This window comes from Prinia subflava, chromosome 15, assembly GCF_021018805.1.
Source record: "Prinia subflava isolate CZ2003 ecotype Zambia chromosome 15, Cam_Psub_1.2, whole genome shotgun sequence".
Lineage (NCBI taxonomy): Eukaryota > Metazoa > Chordata > Aves > Passeriformes > Cisticolidae > Prinia > Prinia subflava.
Genome location: NC_086261.1, coordinates 17,186,245 through 17,203,941, shown reverse-complemented (window position 1 = coordinate 17,203,941; position 17,697 = coordinate 17,186,245). Strand labels below are relative to the sequence as shown.

Genomic DNA, 17,697 nt, shown 5'->3' with positions numbered 1-17,697 from the left:
TGTCACAGGAAATGGGCTCAGTGTCTGAAGATGCTAATTAAGTGCAAAAAGAGTTAATTATTTGTCAAGAGCTAGAAAGGGTCTCACTTGATAGTCATAGTTTCAGACTTCCTCTGTCGTTGTTGTTCTCCATTCTGCCTTATTCTTCCCTTCACTCAGGGATGTGGTCCCTGGATTCTCTGTAATGTCAGGCTTTGGGCATCAGGGCTGGATGGAGAGGGAGAGGCTGGAGCTCGTTACTGTGATAAACTGCTGCTCTAACCGGGCTGTCCACATAGTCTCACTTGCTAACCATTGCTTTCTGCTGCTGCCAGAGGTGCCTTTCTGCTCCATGCCGTGCTTGCAGCTAAATGAGGTTCCTGGCTTCCTGGCCACGTTTAACACGAGCTTATCCTGGCTTAACACGAGCAAGATTTCTGGGTGTATGGCCAGGGAAAGGATGGAGACCAAGCTCTGCATTTTGAACCTCAGGCTCTCTCAAGATGCTGGAGTCACATCTGTATGAATGTGGGAGTCATGTTTGCTGGGCTTCAGGTCAAAAGCTGTGTTAAAAAAGGTCTTGAATGAGGTGGGGATGAGTTTTGTCACTTGGCCTTGCCAGTAGGAAGTGGCAGAGTCTGACCAGTGCACGGATTTTCCCACATTACACTTTGATCCTCTGTGCTGGTCGTCTTGTTCTTTGAGCAGGACATGAATAATGCTTAACCCCTGGTTCAAACCTGAACCTTAGGATGGCATCAGATGATTTATATACCTTTATTCCTAAAGTGAATCATTGTACCATGGAGTGTATTATAAATAGAGTCTTCTGTTTCACTTCCTTGTTTGGAGTCAACCGAACATTGGGATTGGCATAAGGAAACTGAGTAAGTTTCTGGCCAATTAACCCATCTGGAATTTTTATGCACAGCTTTTGGTTTTCTTTCTAGGTTTAAGTAGAGCATGTTCCAAGTGGGAAGAGAGCAGAGCTGAAAGGGTGTTCATCATTTAAATATGTGGACTGTCATGTTAATGGGATACTCCAGTTTTTTGCCTGGGAGTGGATGACAAGTGACTAAATAAACCTGCAATCCCTGTTTTTCTGTGAATAGGTGCTTGTGTTTTCCCTTTCTTTTAGGTCTTGGTTTGGTACAAGTTTGGCTGGTTCTTCCTTGCTGCAGCTTCTGACCTGGTCAAATAACTTGAAATTACTGTAGTAGCATGTAGAACAAAAGTTGGCCTTAAATGCTTCACTGTAAATTTTCTATTGAGGGCTACATTCAGCTCCCTAATGCCTTTTCATTGGAGAGGAATGAGTGTCACTGCTTGTGCACTGGAGTAGTGGTGTGTGTTCCTCACTCTGGTGGTTGGCTTCATTCCGAAGCTGGTGCTGGATAATTGTAGAGGAGGATTAATTAATGGTAGCTGTTGAGAGCTCGTGAGGACTTTCAAAGTCTGCTACAACGCCACTGAGCAATCCTCCAGGCTTCTCGAGGCCAGAAACCACGAACAACATCAGAATAGCGTCGATGTGACTCGGGCTGGACTGACCATAAGCTCCTGTAAGGACAGGGCAGAGGTGGACACCAAATTCCCACGTGCTTCAAAGTGGTGTCACTCAGCAGCACAGCTGTAGTGGCTTTGGGCTGTCTTGTACTTCATGGAGAAAGCAAAAACACCCTTTGGTTTAAGATATTAATGTGGACCTTTACTGTTACCTTGCTGTAACAGTTGGAAAAATAAGGATAAAGTGCTAATTTAGTTTGGAATACCCATTGGGGAGCTGGTTGCTTGTAGCCTGTGTAAGGGAGTCCCCCGTGATGCTTCAGAAGAATCTTTAGATGACAGTCAGAGCTTCTCAGAACATAAAGTTGCTTTTTAAATTTTTCTTTTTTGTTAGAACTACCCTTGTGTTTTCTTCCAAAGGAAGGTACATGCCCAAGTTGTGAGTGCAGAACAGAACAGGCTGTCTCTGGGCAGAGTTACCCAGAAATAGTTTCATTTTGGTTTGACTTCCACACCTGTCTAACAGTGCACTCCCCCTCAGAAATTGCTGTTAGGACCCTGTTCTCTGAAGGGTGTTTTTTAAGGAAGAAAGTCACAAACAAACAAAAAAACTCCCTTGTGCTTCCTTCTGACCAAAGTGCCTGGAGCACAGCAGGAGATGGAGCCAGCCCAGGCATCCTGCATCGAGGGAGTTCAGGTTTGGGAACCTGTTTCCCAAGGTGGGAAAACACAGTTACCAAAAACCAAACCTCCAGTTACTCAGGAGAGAGAAATATCTATTTTTTTTAAGAAAACACTGTCTTCTGAACTAAAGTTCACATATTTATTGCATGGAAAGCTATGAGTTTCCTGTGACATAGGGTAAGAAGAATGATTTTCCTATGAGCAGTGGGGTTTGGCTCTCTTTCATCCCCAGTACTTGGAAGCTGCCATATCCAGCCGAAACCAAACAATGCCTTTTTTTTGTTTTTAAGCAGAATACAGTAGGACTGGAAGTCACTGGTGTGAATTGTTGCTCAGAGACTTCCTAAAATGTGTTTTCTTCCTTACCAGGTTCAGTACAGATATGGGTGCCTGGCTGCTGTGCTGCTCCTGTGCCCCAGCACTCGCTGCCCTGTGATTTTGGATAACAAGCCCGAGAAGTGAGTTAGCCATTGTGTGGTGAGTGTCACATGCCTTTGATATTCTGGAGTGTCTTAGCTTGGAACTCAAATATTCCTTCCAAAAAAAAACCCAAACTCACCTGTATTTGATAAAAGGCACCTCCCTTATGGAAATGGAGAACTGAGGCTGTTCAGCCTGGAGAAGGGAAGGTTGCATGGACACCTCAGAGCAGCTTCTGGGATCTGAAGAGGCTACAGAGAAGCCAGAGAAGGACTGTTCATCCAAAATTATAGTGACAGGACAAGGGAGAATGACTTCAAACTGATCTAGGGGAAATTTAGGTTAAATACTAGTAAGAAATTGTTCCCTGTGAGGGTGGTGAGATGCTGGCACAGGTTACCAGAGCAGCTGTGGCTGCCCCATCCCTGGAAGTGTCCAAGGCCAGGATATGACTTGGAGGAACCTGGGCTAGTGGAAGGTGTCCCTGCTCATGGCAGGGAGTGGAACAAGCTGATCTTTAAAGTCCCATCCAACCCAAACCATTCTGTGATTTCTTTGATTCTCTATATAAGACAAGGCACTAAAAATCCAGTATCTCATCTGGATTATCAATGAAATATCTGCTGAGCCTATGGAAGGATGCTTAGAGACCCACATGTAAGTGGTTCCATTCTTATTCTCTATTTCCATTTTGGTTTTTTCCCCCCTCTCTCAGTTTTGTCAGCATTTTTCATCTGAAGTAACTTATCTGGGAAATTACATCCCTGATTTCCTTTCCCTGGCATTATTTTTAGAAAGACAGGTGTAGAGCTGAGAAGTAGGTAGCTGCAGTGTTGCTTGTCAGTGACAAACAAGGAAATTGGGCAGGATTAAAGGCAGGGAGAGTCCAGAGTCGTTTGTGGTGAACTGAGAGCAGAGTTGTTGTGTTCTGTGTATAACAGTTTGTGTGACAAACAAAATAAGGGCCAGGTCACCCATTCTGTAACAGCTCACCCACAGAATGAGCAGAAAAGTCAAAACTGAAGTTGTTGAGAAAATTTTCCTCTCCAGAAATCAAATGAAATAGTATTTGTAGGTGAGAGTGTTGGACTGATTCCAGTGAGGGTAGATCCCTTTATTTCCTGAAAATAAACCAGTGAGTGTTCTGGTTTGGTGAGGGTGGTGACCTTTGGGGAGTGCAAGTCCCTGCTTGGCACAAGGGGTTGTTGGGGTGTACATAAAGGCTGAAACTGGCACTAGAGTTCTCTTTTTGGATTTCTGAAAATGCATTTATGCAGTGATAAACATTTTTTTTCTGTGCAGACTAAGTGATCCTGATTAAGTCATTGGAATGTTTTGTTTAGGGCCGTAATTCTACAGCATCCTTTGGGAAATTGGCCATCCTTTTGGCCAAAGTGATGTGAACAAACGAATTCCTTTAAAATTGTAATTTCCATTTAGAATTTTCTCTGTAGAAAGCTCCATGAGCTCTTGCTTTTTGGTAATTTCAGCTGGGGACAGAGGGGGCACAGTGGATGGGCCACAGTTTCATCCTCTCAGCAGCTTCCAGCCTGGAGGAGAAATCTGGTTCTAATTTTGCTGGATAATGTATCTGAAATTATTTTTGCAGCTTCATTCCCTAAAACCAATTTGTCTATTTTTGGTGACAGTAGTAGGAGTGTCATTAATTGTTGAAAAGTGTTTAGTTTGAGCAGTTCAGGCTGGTGCAGTACAGTGCTTTAATATCTTCTATGAGCCCAGCAGAAGCTATGTCATCTGCCTGGGCTTTCTTTCACATTATTTTCTCAAAGAGAAACCCCTGCTAAAGGTCTAAAGCTTAGCTGTTTTGATGTTGTGGAGGGTTTCTTTTGGAGTTGAAGTCACTGGCTTGTTTTTCTAGATCCTGCCTATAAGATGTCTGGGATCTTGGGAAGTTTTTCTGACTCAGATATACCTATTTCCCAAGATTTGCATTTGTAGCATGCTTTTTTATTTGAGTGGAGCTTGTTTGTTGTTCCTGCTGTCTTTTCTCTTTCTGTATATTTTAATTTAACATTTAAAGACATGCTGGTTTTCCCATTGTATGGCTCCCACAGTGCTGCTGTGAGCCAGCACTCTGCCTCATGCCATCACTTGTCTGTCCCCTGCGTGTCCCCTGCCTCAGGATGCCCAAGGTGCCCTGGCCTGGTTTCTCCCCAGTTCCAGTGAAACCAGTGCCAGATGCTTCCCTCCCACCTGTGTGCTGCAGATCCAGACATTATCCATGGCAGCGAGGAGCTGGCTCTTGCCACTGCCTTAGTGACCTCGGTGTGCTCAGTCAGCCACGTCCAGCTTGAGGAATTTGGCCTCAGGTGCAATTTTTTTCCCTGGATGGCATAAATGAACAAGAGCAACAGCAGCTGCAGGCTCGAGCTGCTGCCCAAAATCAGGGAGACAGCCTGGGAGGGCTGTGGGTGCCTCCTCTGTACCCTGCTTGCATCCTGAGAGCAGCCCTGGTAATGTGGGGAAGCCTCAATTTCTTTTTGTACATGGAGCTTTCTAGTTGTATTAGTCATCCATCAGGCTTCTGGATTATTTAAGTGCTTAAGCACTCCTCAAAAAAACCAGCAATATCTATTTGTAGAAAGGTACATCATGTGAAGTGCAATTCCAATATATTAGAGCTGCCTGCTGGAGATGTTCTTGGGAATTTTACCCCTCCAGCTGTGAGACTTAAGGAGCTGCAGAGCCCCCACCAAAGATCTGAAATCCTAAAGGCTTCTGGTTGGTCTTGTGGACGTGTGTGGTGATACATTGGAGATCCTCTCAATTTCCCCCACAAAATCATCCTCCTGTTCAGCCCAGTGCAGCCTCAGCTGGTCAGTGTTGGTCTCCAGACACTGAGAAACCCTGAGGAAAAGGTGATCTGTAGCATTAAGGGAAAATATTCTTCCATTAGGCGTGGGAGAGCTCAAATAGTGAAAGATGAAAACTCTCTTCTGTAACTCTTGAACTTGTTCTGTCTTGAACCAAGTCTGAAAGTGCCTAAAGCTGAAATGATCCATTTTTAAGCTGTAGTTCATCTGTCTGTGCTGTTTGCAGAAAATCTTGAAGACAATTGCTAGCTAGAAATTTAATTCCAATACAACACGACTATATCCTCATAAACTTAAAGAAAACTTAAATCTTTGTGGATTTTGTAATGTGTGTGAATTGACTTCATTGTGTTCTAACCCAGAAATTAAACGTGAGGTTTCATGTAAGGCTTTGAGATTCACAGACTGGCAAAACACTTGTCCTTGCTTATGCAGTCTGGCTTTTATGTAACTCATTATTTTTGCTCAAATGTTGCAGATAGTCGGTTTCCTCTAGCAACAGCCACCAGATGTTTCACTGAACAAGACTTAATTCTTTAACACTGACCTGTGAGAAATGTGTGAAGGCGAACGGGGAGGCGGAACAATTGTATGCCAGTGTAATTTCCATTTCCTTACTGAAATCCCACTGCAGGCCTTGCAGTTTGATTCCAGCAGTGTTGGATCCTGATTTTTGTGGTACACCATGAGGCCTTGTCTGTGGTTTTTAGTGTTTCCATAAATGTGGTGTTGGGAGCAGGGGGGTGGGATTAAGCTGTTTTACAACAGTTTGTGTTACTTGGGCAATTAGCACTGTGTGGATTAATTCTGTTTGGTGCATATGCCACCGTGGGAATCCTGCTGTCCATAGGTCTTCTGTGATCAACCTTGTGCTTTGCTAGACTATTTCCTGTCTCTCTATTTCACGTTTCCATGAGAAATCAACTCCTACCTCAGTTTTCCAGCCAGGGGAAGAGAGTGACCCAATAGGGTGAGTGGTCCTGGTGGTCACTGCAAGAAGTTCCCAGCAGCTCTTATCTCTGAAACCCCCATTCTGGGGTTTGTCCTGTACATCCAGGACAACTTGGTGTGGGAGAAGATTGCACAGGGATTCTTTGCTTGGGTGAATTATCTGCAACCTGGGTTTTGGGGTCTGTTGTTTGCTTGTCCATGTCTGCAGAGATTCCATAAATCAAAGCAGAGCTGTGCCATTTCCCTTCCCCACACGGATGTCTTGCTCCCATTGTTCTGATTCTTGTGCAGTTTGGACATGGAGCTGTGCATTGGACAGATGATCTTCAAAAGGAAATTTACTGGTCCGTAACTGAGGGTACTGGTGATAGCTCTGTACCTGAGAAGTAAGGATTGGGTTGAGAAGTTCACCTTTGCAGATATTTTCAAGGTTTTGGAGATCAAAGTATCTGCTGGTTTAGGCTAAAGGTGCTTCTGCTGGAAATAAGATTTCTCCAGTGCTGGAAATGCTTCAGGACACAGTGTAGATGCTCCATTCTTCAAAATTAGAGGTTTTAGTACTTGTTGGACTTCGTTTTGGTCATTTTTGAGAAGTTCTAGGTGTCTGCCACAAAATTTTGGTACCACTTAAGCCAGAGGTAACTTGAATATCCTTTTCTTGTAGTAAGATGTGCAACTGCTACTCGAAGCAGCATCCTGAACTAGCATTCTCTTGTGCTGCTTCTTCCAGTTCTGAAATTCAGCATTTTCTGTCCTGTTATCTCCTGATGGGATGGTGGAGAGAGGGTGGGCTACATCCCAGTGTTTCAGAAACCTGTGAGGGTGGAAGATGTGGCTGCAGTTTGAAGAAAAGCTGTTGCTGCTTAACACAACCAGTGTGCTAAGCATAACACAAATGAGAGCCTTTATGTTCTGGCATCGTTATACAGAGCTACTGAAAATTACCAAAGGACAGGGGAAGCAGAACTCTTCATGTGTTTATTGTGGGGTGTTTAGAGGAGTCATAAATTGTCCCCAAGTTCCTTCTCTGTTCAGTTAATGCAGCAACAGTGTGTGACAGCCTGATCCTCCTGGGAAGGATGGGTGTCATCCTTGTGCTGGTTCTGAGGCTTCTTTTAACCTCTCAGCAGGATGGTGAGGCCCTGGCAGAGGTTGCCCAGAGCAGCTGTGGCTGCCCCATCTCTCTGAGTGCTCAAAGCCAGGTTGGACAGGGCTTGGAGCACCCTGGGCTGGTGGCAGGTGTCCCTGCCCATGGCAGGGGATGGAACTGGGTGAGCTTTGAGGCTCCTTCCAACCCAGTCCAGACTGGGATTCAGCTGGCAGCCAGCTGCAGTTCTGGAGTTGACTCACTGAGAGATCAAACAAGTGCCAGAGCTGGTGAAAAGGAGAGACCTGAGGGTGTTTGATGGATTGACGACCAGGAATGTGCCTTTTGGGGTCGCTGGATGTTAGCTGGAGTTAACACACGTCTGATGTGTGTGTACCAGGCATGCCTGTTTGCTAACCCGGGGGCTGTTCAGCCCTCAGTCAGAATCAGCTCATCCCAGAATTACAGAATTATTTAGGTTGGAAAAGTCCTTTAAGATCAAGTCCAGCTTTTGACCAATCATCACCTTTTGAACTAGAACAGAACACTAAGTCCTACCATCAGTCATTTCTTGAACACCACCTCCCTGAGCAGCCCGTTCCAATGCTTCATAACTCCTGAGGAAAAATTCCTCCTGATATCTCACTGAACCTCCCCAGCACAGATTGAGGCCGTGTCCTCTCATCTTACAGTTCCCTCAGCCCCCATGAGACACCTAAAGCCTGGCTTTGCCTTCCTCATTGTAACCGTGCCTCCCCAGCAGTGTGAGAGATGTCACCCTGACCCATGGCTGCCAATGCTGGGAGGCTCCACTGGGCTGGAGTTGCCTTATTTTTGCCTAATTTCAGCTTTTAGCCCGTCTCAGCCTGGCTGCTGAACTATTAATGCTCTGCTCATGGTCTATTACATCCCTGGAATGGGCTGGAGGAGCCTGAGCTGCTCTGTGCTGTAGAAGCAATGTTTCAGGCCTGTGGGATGCTGTGGGGCCATTTGGGGGTTCACCTGAAGGCAGGTGTAGATTTGGATAGCAGATGTTGCTGGGATAAACTGATTTTTATCAGTTTATCAGGAAGGTTTCTTTGCTGCTCACTTCCTTTGGGTCATGGGTCTGGAGGTGTTAATTGCTTAATTGCTTAAAACACTTAATTGCTTCAATTCTAAGGATTTGTAGCTTTTTCTCATCACCTCAACCCCCTTTTCTGAGCTTCACCACTTGCGGATGGTTGAGTATGAAACACTTCCCTGTGTGTCTGAAAGACTAAGATCAAATCTAGAAAGGACCTGTCATAGTGAAGGGACCTGTCATCCTTGCCCATGGCAGAGGGTTGGAACAAGATGAGCTTTAAGGTCTCTTCTCACCCAAACCATTCCATGATTCCACGAGGATGTGGATTGCTGTACATATGGAGCTTTGACTCACACTCAGACTCTGTGGCTGTGCTGTTGTAAACAGAGCCAAGAAGGCTGGTTTTGAGCTGTGGTGGAGGCTTGGTCTCACTGATTGCTTTCCTGGGGAAAAAAAAACCACTATCAGGAAAACTAAAGCTTGATTGCTAAGTTTTGTACCTGATCACCTCCTAGATCAGGGATAAGCTGCTTTTTGTATATGTACATGAATTGGGAAAATTGTCATGCAGTACCACTGACCTTTCGTTAGAACAAACAAACCCCACTGCTAACATGCACCTATCACAGTAATCCAGGGAATAATCCCTGGGAAAGACTATAAAATCATATTAATCCTTTCATTTCCTTAGCATGCAGTTGTGTAAGAGATGTCAGAGGATACTTGGGCATCTTCAGCTGAATCTGGTAGTGTTTCAGGGGACACCAGAAGAGCTTGGCTCCTGGAAGTGTCATCTCCTGTTTGCTGTCAGATGTCCTTTGGTGTGAGTGGTTGTGCTGTGCAGCATTTGCACATGTGGCCTGTGGAAGAGGAGAGATCAGCTGCAGACAGGGGAATCCAACCTCCTTCCTGGCCAGCTGGCAGGTGATGTGATTTCTACAGGCAAATACATGGTGGTTGTAATCTTGTCTTCCTCAAGCAGCAGCAGAGGTTTGCAGGGCTGTAAATCACTTCAGAGAGGGCAGGTAAGGGAGACACATCTCTTGGGGACATCAGACTGGTACTTTTATAGATGTGGTCGAGCAATGATCCATTGCAAACAAGGGGTTGATTATATTTAGGTAGGTTGTTCCCTTTTCCATGTGCAGCTTCACCTTGTCCTGAGATGCAGCCTGTGAGGGATGATGACCAGACCAGCATGGCTGAGAGTTTGTTTTCCATTGTAATGTTGCCCTCAGATGCTGGGAGGTCTGATTTTTAACATTTCTTGTAGCAGGAGGCAGATGGCCCTCAGTTTCCTTCTCACCTAAATGTTCTTCTCCAGGTGAATGAGAATCAAATCTGGGCAGTTTCTGTGACAAAACAGTATTCTTCCAATTCTTGTTGTCTCACCTATCAATGAAAATGGAAAATAGGTCTTTTTAAGCCTTCTGGTGCAGATGTCTTCGTTGGCTGTGGTGAAATTGTATGTTTTGCTTTTTCTGGAGTGCCCTCTTTGGGGACATGGAGTTGCTCCTGTAAACAAGGATGGTGCTTGACCTCAGATGAGCTCTGAAAGTCACAGGTTCAAGAAGGGATGAGCCACCTCGCATGGCCCAAGCTGTAGGGCACTGCTCCATGAGCTGTGGGACCAGCAGGCTGCACAGATTGACCCAGAGCAGGGTGAGCTCAGTCAGGTGGGGAAAACCAGTCCAGCACCGTTGCATTAATGATGTTACAGGTTCTGAGACAGTCTTTACGTCCTTCACTCCAACACAGAGCATGGCTGTGCTCCTCCCAGGGGCTTGGCTGGCTCATGCTTCTCCATCACACCTGCACTGTCATGGCATCAGTTTCTCAGGAATAATCTGAAATGCCCTTGTGCCACCTGCCTGTGTTCATGGTATGACTGAGAAGACTCTAGAAATAGCCTGAATTTTCTTCCGTGTGTGGTGATTCAGAAGGGTATTTTGTGGCTGAGCACAGAGCCATTTTTGGGTTTCAAACCACAAAAGATAATGTTTGAAAAAGTGCCTGAAGTACTGGGCTGTTGTCTAGAGATGCGATCAAGAGGTGCTGTCTTTCCTTGTGGAAGAACTGCCTTGTAGGCAGAAGAATTGGGCTTGTTTTTCCAGCTTTCTCAAGGTCATGTTTTTGGCATGGGACAGGGAACAAGTGCTGTAATGGAGTAATTAATCTTGGAAATACAGTTTAAGATAGCACCTAAAGGGGATCTGTGGTTGAGGGAGGCAGGGTTCCAGCAAAGGATTCTTAGAGCTCAGCCTGTATTTAAGTGAAGATTTGGTGGTGGGGGAGGATGTAAATGGGAGGTTGGTGCCTCTCAGAGGGCATAGAGGCTCGGTAGGAACTTCTCCCGTGGTTTAGAGGCAAGTCCTGCACAGGACAACCCCCCCATGTCTTGTTTTAGGTGATGGTGTTACAACTAATAGGGTGGAAAAAGGTGTTGTGTCTCTGCTCAGTGGGGTAACTTCTGAAATAAGTGCTGAAGTTCAGTGAGAAGAAATATGCCAGCTGTGATTAGTCCAGGGCCATGCAGGGCAGGATAAAGGAATGTTATCATCAGGGTGTGCTTCCCTTAGCTACAGATCTGTGAGTACCTGTGTGGCACCTCAGCTTTGTTTTAAAAGAGAAACTCTGAAGTCCAGATGAGTGTGAGAGGTAGAATAAACACTTTCCTCCTCCATCTCTAGAGACTTCCTCTGATCATCTCTCCTTGTTCAGTGTTTTCTTGCAGGGCATTGGCTTCAGTTTCTCGCACTGCTAATCCAAGGAGTCCATAAGATGTTTTCTAATCTCTTTGCACCAAACTGTTGCTGTATCAGTTTTGGTTCTTGAGGAACCTTTAGGCTTCTCTCTGCAGTGTCACTAATTTTTAAGTCATTCTAGGATGGGCAATACAGTTTCATGGAGCTGCACATGTAGCTTCTGCTGCTGGAGTAAGTGAATTCAAGGATGTCTTAGGAAATGCAGTTTCAGTTTTTGGATAATCCAGTATCTAATAATGCCCAAGTTCTGAAGCTCTTTCTGTGGACAGAGATGAGCAACTCCACTCCCATGTGGATTCCTTTGTGTTATGCTGCACAGCTGATCTGCTGCTTCATTATTTTCCTCACTGAGGGAGTATGTGTGGATAGCTCTCCTATGACTTTATCATAACGATGGAGAAATTCAGGGTCTTGCAATTCTTTGTTAAGAGGGATTGATGCCAACTTTATGTTGTGGTCAGCAGGCTGGTGGGAAGGGAGGGCGTGCAGGGGCACCTGGAGAGTGGGACTGTGAGAAACTCATGGAGCTCAACAGGGCCAAGTGCAGTGTCCTGTCCCTGGGCCGGGGCCATCCCAAGCACAAACAGGCTGGGTGGAAAAGGGATTGAGCACAGCCCTGGCAGCCCCAAAACCCCAGTCCCCGGGGTGATTCCCTGTAGGAGGATAGCTTATATCATAAGGTAGAGCTATCCACACTTGGGCAGCAGGGCAGAGGGGGATTCTGCCCCTCTGCCAAACTCAGGTGAGACCCCACCTGCAGAGGTGACCCCAGCCATGGGGTTCCAGCAAGGAAAGGACATGGAGCTGCTGGAGCCAGTCCAGAGGAGGTCATGGAGATGCTCCAAGGGCTGGATCCCCTCTGCTCTGGAACCAGGCTGGGAGAGCTGGGAATGTTCATCTGGAGAAGGCTCCAGGGAGACTTTAGAGGCCCTTCCAGTGCCTGAAGGAGCTCCAGGAGAGCTGTAGAGACACTTGGGACAAGAGCCTGGAGGAACACGTCAAGGGGGAATGGCTTCCCACTGCCAGAGGGCAGGATTAGATTTGATATTGGGAAGAAATTCTCTCTGAGGATGGGGAGACCATGGCACAGGGTGCCCAGAGCAGCTGTGGCTGCCCCATCCCTGGAGGTGTCCAAGGCCAGGTGGGACAGGGCTTGGAGCAATCTGGGGTAGTGGGAAATGTCCCTGCCCATGGCAGGGGATGGAACAAGCTGAGCTTCCAACCCAAACCAACCTATAAACACAAAAAAAGGGTTAGAAACGTCTGAAACAGGAGTGTCAACACATAAGTCTAATGCCTTGAGGAATGCAGCAAAATCTTTCTTTTTGTTAACCACAAGCCTTCCCTTTTGTCCATACTAGGGGGTATTTATAGTTTTTGTGATGTGTGCCTTGTCTTTCCTTCCTAGTGGATTGCTGGACCACAAGTGGGTGGAAGATTTGTTTGTTTTGGCACAATATTCCATTTACATAGGCATGTCTGGAGTTCAGAGCAAAGGGAGCCAGGCCGTGAACTGTGCAAAGTCCTTAACAAGAGGAAAGGAGAGAAGCAGGAAAAGTTGTCATGTAAAATTACCTCTCTGAAACTGAACCTTCAGCTTATTTCCCTGCTGGTTTACAGGCTGCTTCCTTGAGCTGACATTGCTCCATCGGATGCATCGTGAGCTTGAGTGTTTGTGTCAGCTCCCTGCTCCTACCACTTGCCCTCTCTGGGTGTGCTGTGGGTTGTTTATCCAGTATCCCTCCTTCAGGGCACTGAGTAGCTCCAGTGGTAATGCACAAATTGTAGTGGATGTAACCAAAACAGCAAGGTGACCTCAGAAAGGGAGCTCAGGTGTTCACTCCCTGTTGAAGTGCCTTTGATTGACCTGTCAGATAAGCATCAGGTAGTGACACAGTGCTGAGATGCACATCAAGGGTTATCAGTGACAGTGGCAGAAGCTGACATGAATTAAATCCACTGCCATGACCTTAACACAGCAGCGTTTTCAAATATCTGGCTTAATAATGAAAATAAATGTGCCATGGAAGCTGGATATGGCTTTGGACTTATTGCTTGTGACTTGAAAAATCACAGTGTATGGAATATCCTGAGTTGAAAGGGATCCATGGGGATCATCAAGTCCAACACCTGGCCCTGCACAGGACACCCCAATAATCCCATGTCCCTGAGAGCATTGTCCAAACACTCCTTGAGCTGTAGCAGCCTTGGGGCCAAGATTGTTCCCTAGGGAGCCTGTTCAATGCCCCACCACCCTCTGAGCAAAGAGTTTTTTCCTAATATCCAACCTAACCCACCCCTACCACAGCTCCATGATATTCTTCTAGGTGTACAGGGATTTGGGGGATTGCAGAGGTCCTTGTAGGTGTTAACACTTTCCTGGGCACATTGTCCATCACCCGGTGCAAAGGCAGGTGATGTCTGACCACCCCTGTGTGCCAGTCTGTGCTCAGAAGAGCCAGGAAGGGATGGTGGTGTCTCAACCAGACTGATTCTTCACAAATTTAAATTTGTCCCTTTACTGTGAGCTTGAGGGGGGAAACTTGATGACCTCGGTGATGTCCATGTGAGAGCTGGATGGGTACTGGCAGAAGACATCTCTGAAACTTCTCCAGACTGTCACTGTGAGAAACCAGAGCATGTTTGTTGCCATCTCTGGTGCTGCATGTGCCACCCAGACGTGTTTTGGTGTGTAGGATGGCTTTACAGGAATGCCAGTGCAGAGACTCCATCTCTGCTGATGCTGCTCCACCTGGAGCACATGGACCTCATCTTGGTGTCATTTTAAGCTGCACCTATGAAAGCACAGGTAGAAAAATGAGAAGTGTGGGATGGTGCTTCCTAATACACCTGGAAGGAGCTAAAATACCCACCCAGTGTGTGAAGACTTTTAAGGAGCTGACAACTTCAAATTTGAGGAAGAAAAAACCCAGAAAACCAACCAACAGCACAAACCTTCAGGTATTACGATTTTTTAAGCCATGTGGCTGCTCTTGGAGGGTTAGTGGCTCCTGCTTGGCTTCCCCCTGTGGGCAGGTGCCACAGGCCACTTCCTTGCCAGATTGAGGAAGGAACTCGGCACAAACATTTGCTTTCTGTGAACAAACGCAACTGTCTGCCTGTGTATTTTGGGATTATGGTGCCTAATTGCCCTGCTGAGGAAGTGCAGAGTTTTATGGAGCTGATGATGTTTGTGTAGGTGTAGCCACCAGCACAGAATTAGACCAGTAACCGAGAGTGGACCTTGCACTGGGGAGGAGGCAGCTCAACTGCCAGCAAATGGAGTGACCTTTGCTTCGTTTAGAAATAAATAAAGAAGAATAAACTATAAGAACTGAAAATTTAAAAGGCGAGAGACAGGATCTAAACATCTTCTGGCCTGCCTGCAAAGGGGTTGTACTTCTCCAGCAGTTTTGCTTGGTCTGGATGTAATTAAAGGCACCTTTCAGTTGCATAGGTAATCCAAATCCTTCTGACAGCTGAACTGCTTCATCAGGACAGAGTTGGGAGATCTGGGAGATTTAGGGAGTCATATCTCAGAGAGGAAGGAAATTATGGCTCTTTATGTGCCATGAGGATGCTGCCCTGTGGGATAGGTGGGTTTTGAGGTGGGACAGCTTGTTGGGGCTGCAGTGTTGACATAATGGAGTTTCTGTAATCCCATACTGGGAAGGGGAGACAAATTGCTGCAGAAGGTTTCAGGCTTTGAGTGTAACAGTGCCTTAAATATCAAACTCTGGTAGTTTTTAATGGACATTATCTATCCTAATAAAAACCTTCCTCTCCCAAAACAGAGGTGGCAAGGAATCGGGGGGCTGGCAACAGCATTGGGTTGCTTAGGCTGAAGCACTGTTTTTATTAAACCCAAATTAGCAGGATTTATTAATTAGGGCGTTTGGTTCTTACCTTTCTATCTCCCTTGTGCTCTAAGCAGGTGAATGGTTAGTCACCCCTGTCTGACAGCAATTCACCTCCAAAGAAGCAGCCCATTAAAGACTGGGTCAGATTTCTCTCTCTATGTAGGTCTCAGGTACATAGTTTCCTCTTCAAGATATGGTTTAGTTGCAAGCAAAATAAGTAGGTGATGTCAGCCAAATTCCTGCCAAATGTTTCACTATATGAAGAGACAGCGTGGTCTGCTCCTCTCTCCATGACTGCTGGAAAAGGCAGTATCTTCACAAAAGGAGAAGGTAAAAACTCGGGCATTAAAAGAAAAAAAATCTACATTAAATCATGGACTATCAGGTTTTCTTGTGTTTTCCCTTAATACACTCTATCTCTCTCCTGTTGACATCACCATTACTATTTTTTTAAGAAGCGCTGCTGTTCCAGTTCTTACATCACCATGTTTCCAGTTTATTACCCAGCTCTTACAGGGAGTTTTTAGTGATGAGCAAATGAAGTCTGTTGTACACAGTCAAGAGTCTGTGGGATGGAGTGAGGCAGGCTTGGCAGAGTTCTCTTCCCCATTTGCTGTGGCACATTTGGCCTTTGCCTGCCAGGCCAGGTCTTAAAGTTCAGCTGAACAGAGTGTACTTGAGACTTCTACCCACTCCACTGTTCTTGGGCATGTTCCCTTCTTATCTTTTCATCCTCTCTCCATATGAGGCTGTGTGCTGGTGAGGAACAGCTGCTGGAGTGGCTGTGGGGTCACCCTTGGAATCACAGAGGACGTGGATGCACATTCTCTTCCAGCCACACGTGCTCTGGCTGGTGACTGCTGTTCATCCTGCAGGACACACCTGAGCCAGGCTGAATCGTGCCCAATTCGTGGTGCATTTGGCACTCAGTGACCAAATCATCTCACTGAATTGGGTACTTCATTCCTGTTGTATGGAAGCGGAATTTTCTCCCAGGATTTGCTGCTCTGTGGATGCTTGGACACTGAGGGAGCCCTTACACCTGTGCTGTGAGAGTCCAGATGTTTTCCTGTCTCTTGAGCCATCAGGTACAAACACTGAGCACCAGGAGGCTGATCCTGAGTCTGACCAGTGGTATCTCAAGATCATTTTAGGAGCTGATATGAGACTAAGTAAAAAATTGGTGTAATTTTGAGCTGAGGCAACAAAGAAACCATTCTGCTTGTTTGTCCTCAGTTTTTGGAAGTGCTTTAGGTGTTGGTGGGACAGAGAGGAGACAACCTGATCCCATCAGGTAACCAACCACAAGCCAAGCCTGGGGACCTGGAGCTTTCTTAAGTTGGAATACAAAGACCCTGCATCTGAACCCCACCTTACTGCTGTTCTGTTATGACATTTTTTATCCTTTTTATGGACACTGGATGGCACTGACAGGAATGTGTCCTTCCATAGGGGAAACACATACCTATTGAGTGCTGGATTCGCCTTGGGACAGGGCCAAAAGGTTCTCAGCACCTCAGGACTCCTTGTTATCCCAAGCTGGGTTCCACTAGTGCATCTTCTACCCACCCTTGCCATCTTCGGTTTTCTTTGACCCATCTCCTCAACTTCACAAGGACATTTCTTCTGGTGAGAGGCTTTTCCCTGCCCCACACATGCTGTGAAAGCTGCCTTGGCTCTAAACTTGGTACTTGCATTCCTTTCTGAAGCAGAAGAAAGCCCTTCATCCTTTGGAGACTACCAGGGTTTTTAGGGGCAGGGGAAGTTGTGTTTGGCTGCCAAGTTCACCAGTCCTTTCAAGCTGTCTGAGCCTGTCCACAATTTATCCTCTGCACTGCTTTTCCTTGGCCGACAGAGCACAGATAAAACAGTCATTGATGATTGAGGTGCATCTGTGTTAAATTAGGCTGTAAATCTGTAAAAGTGATGTTGCTGCCAGTGATCCAAGGCTGCTCCAGAGCCTGAGCTCCTGTGGTGGTCTTGTCGAGGACTTTGACACGGTTAACTGCAAACTACATCCATCAACACCATGGATACACCTGAATCCATGTGCTGTGGGTTATTCCTTGATGATGGATGCACATGGTTGTCTAGAAGTCATCTTTGCCCTTTTCTTCTTCACATCCATTGCCTGGAAAGAAGGGGATGGTATAGGCACATCTGCACCTCTTGTTTTGCTGTTAAACAACCTGGTATTTTAAGAGGAAAAATAACCTACAGGTTTATGATGCCTTGACATCAGAGAAGAGAACTTCTGCAGAGCTTTTGCTGCTGGCAGGTTTTTCCTCATTACCTGTGTAGCATCCCCATAAATACATATTTCTGCTGAATCCTGTTCTTATGTGGCTTTACACAGTCTGTTTTGTGAGCAGAGATGGTATTGTGACCGCCAGGCTCTTTGAGAAGCTCTTCAAAGATTTGATTTGATGATCTTGGGGGTCTTTTCTGACCTTAGTGGTTCTAAACGCTGGATTGTGAAACTGGGATCATTGCTGCACTGTCAGGAGATAGATCCCAAAAGTGTTGTCAGTGTGAGGGTCCCCTG

General features: G+C 46.1%; 1 protein-coding gene across 2 annotated transcripts in view; it reads left to right on the top strand.

Moving 5' to 3' along the window:
• Positions 1-17,697, top strand: part of CSNK1G1 (casein kinase 1 gamma 1) — a 100,090-nt gene that overhangs the window by 16,561 nt on the left and 65,832 nt on the right. The window contains exon 2 of one of the 2 annotated variants that reach the window (XM_063412770.1): positions 2,539-2,646. The exons of the other annotated variant lie outside the window; for it this stretch is intronic. The gene's annotated coding sequence lies outside the window, so the exon portion shown is untranslated. The remainder of the gene's footprint in view (positions 1-2,538; positions 2,647-17,697) is intronic. 2 annotated transcript variants of the gene reach the window in all.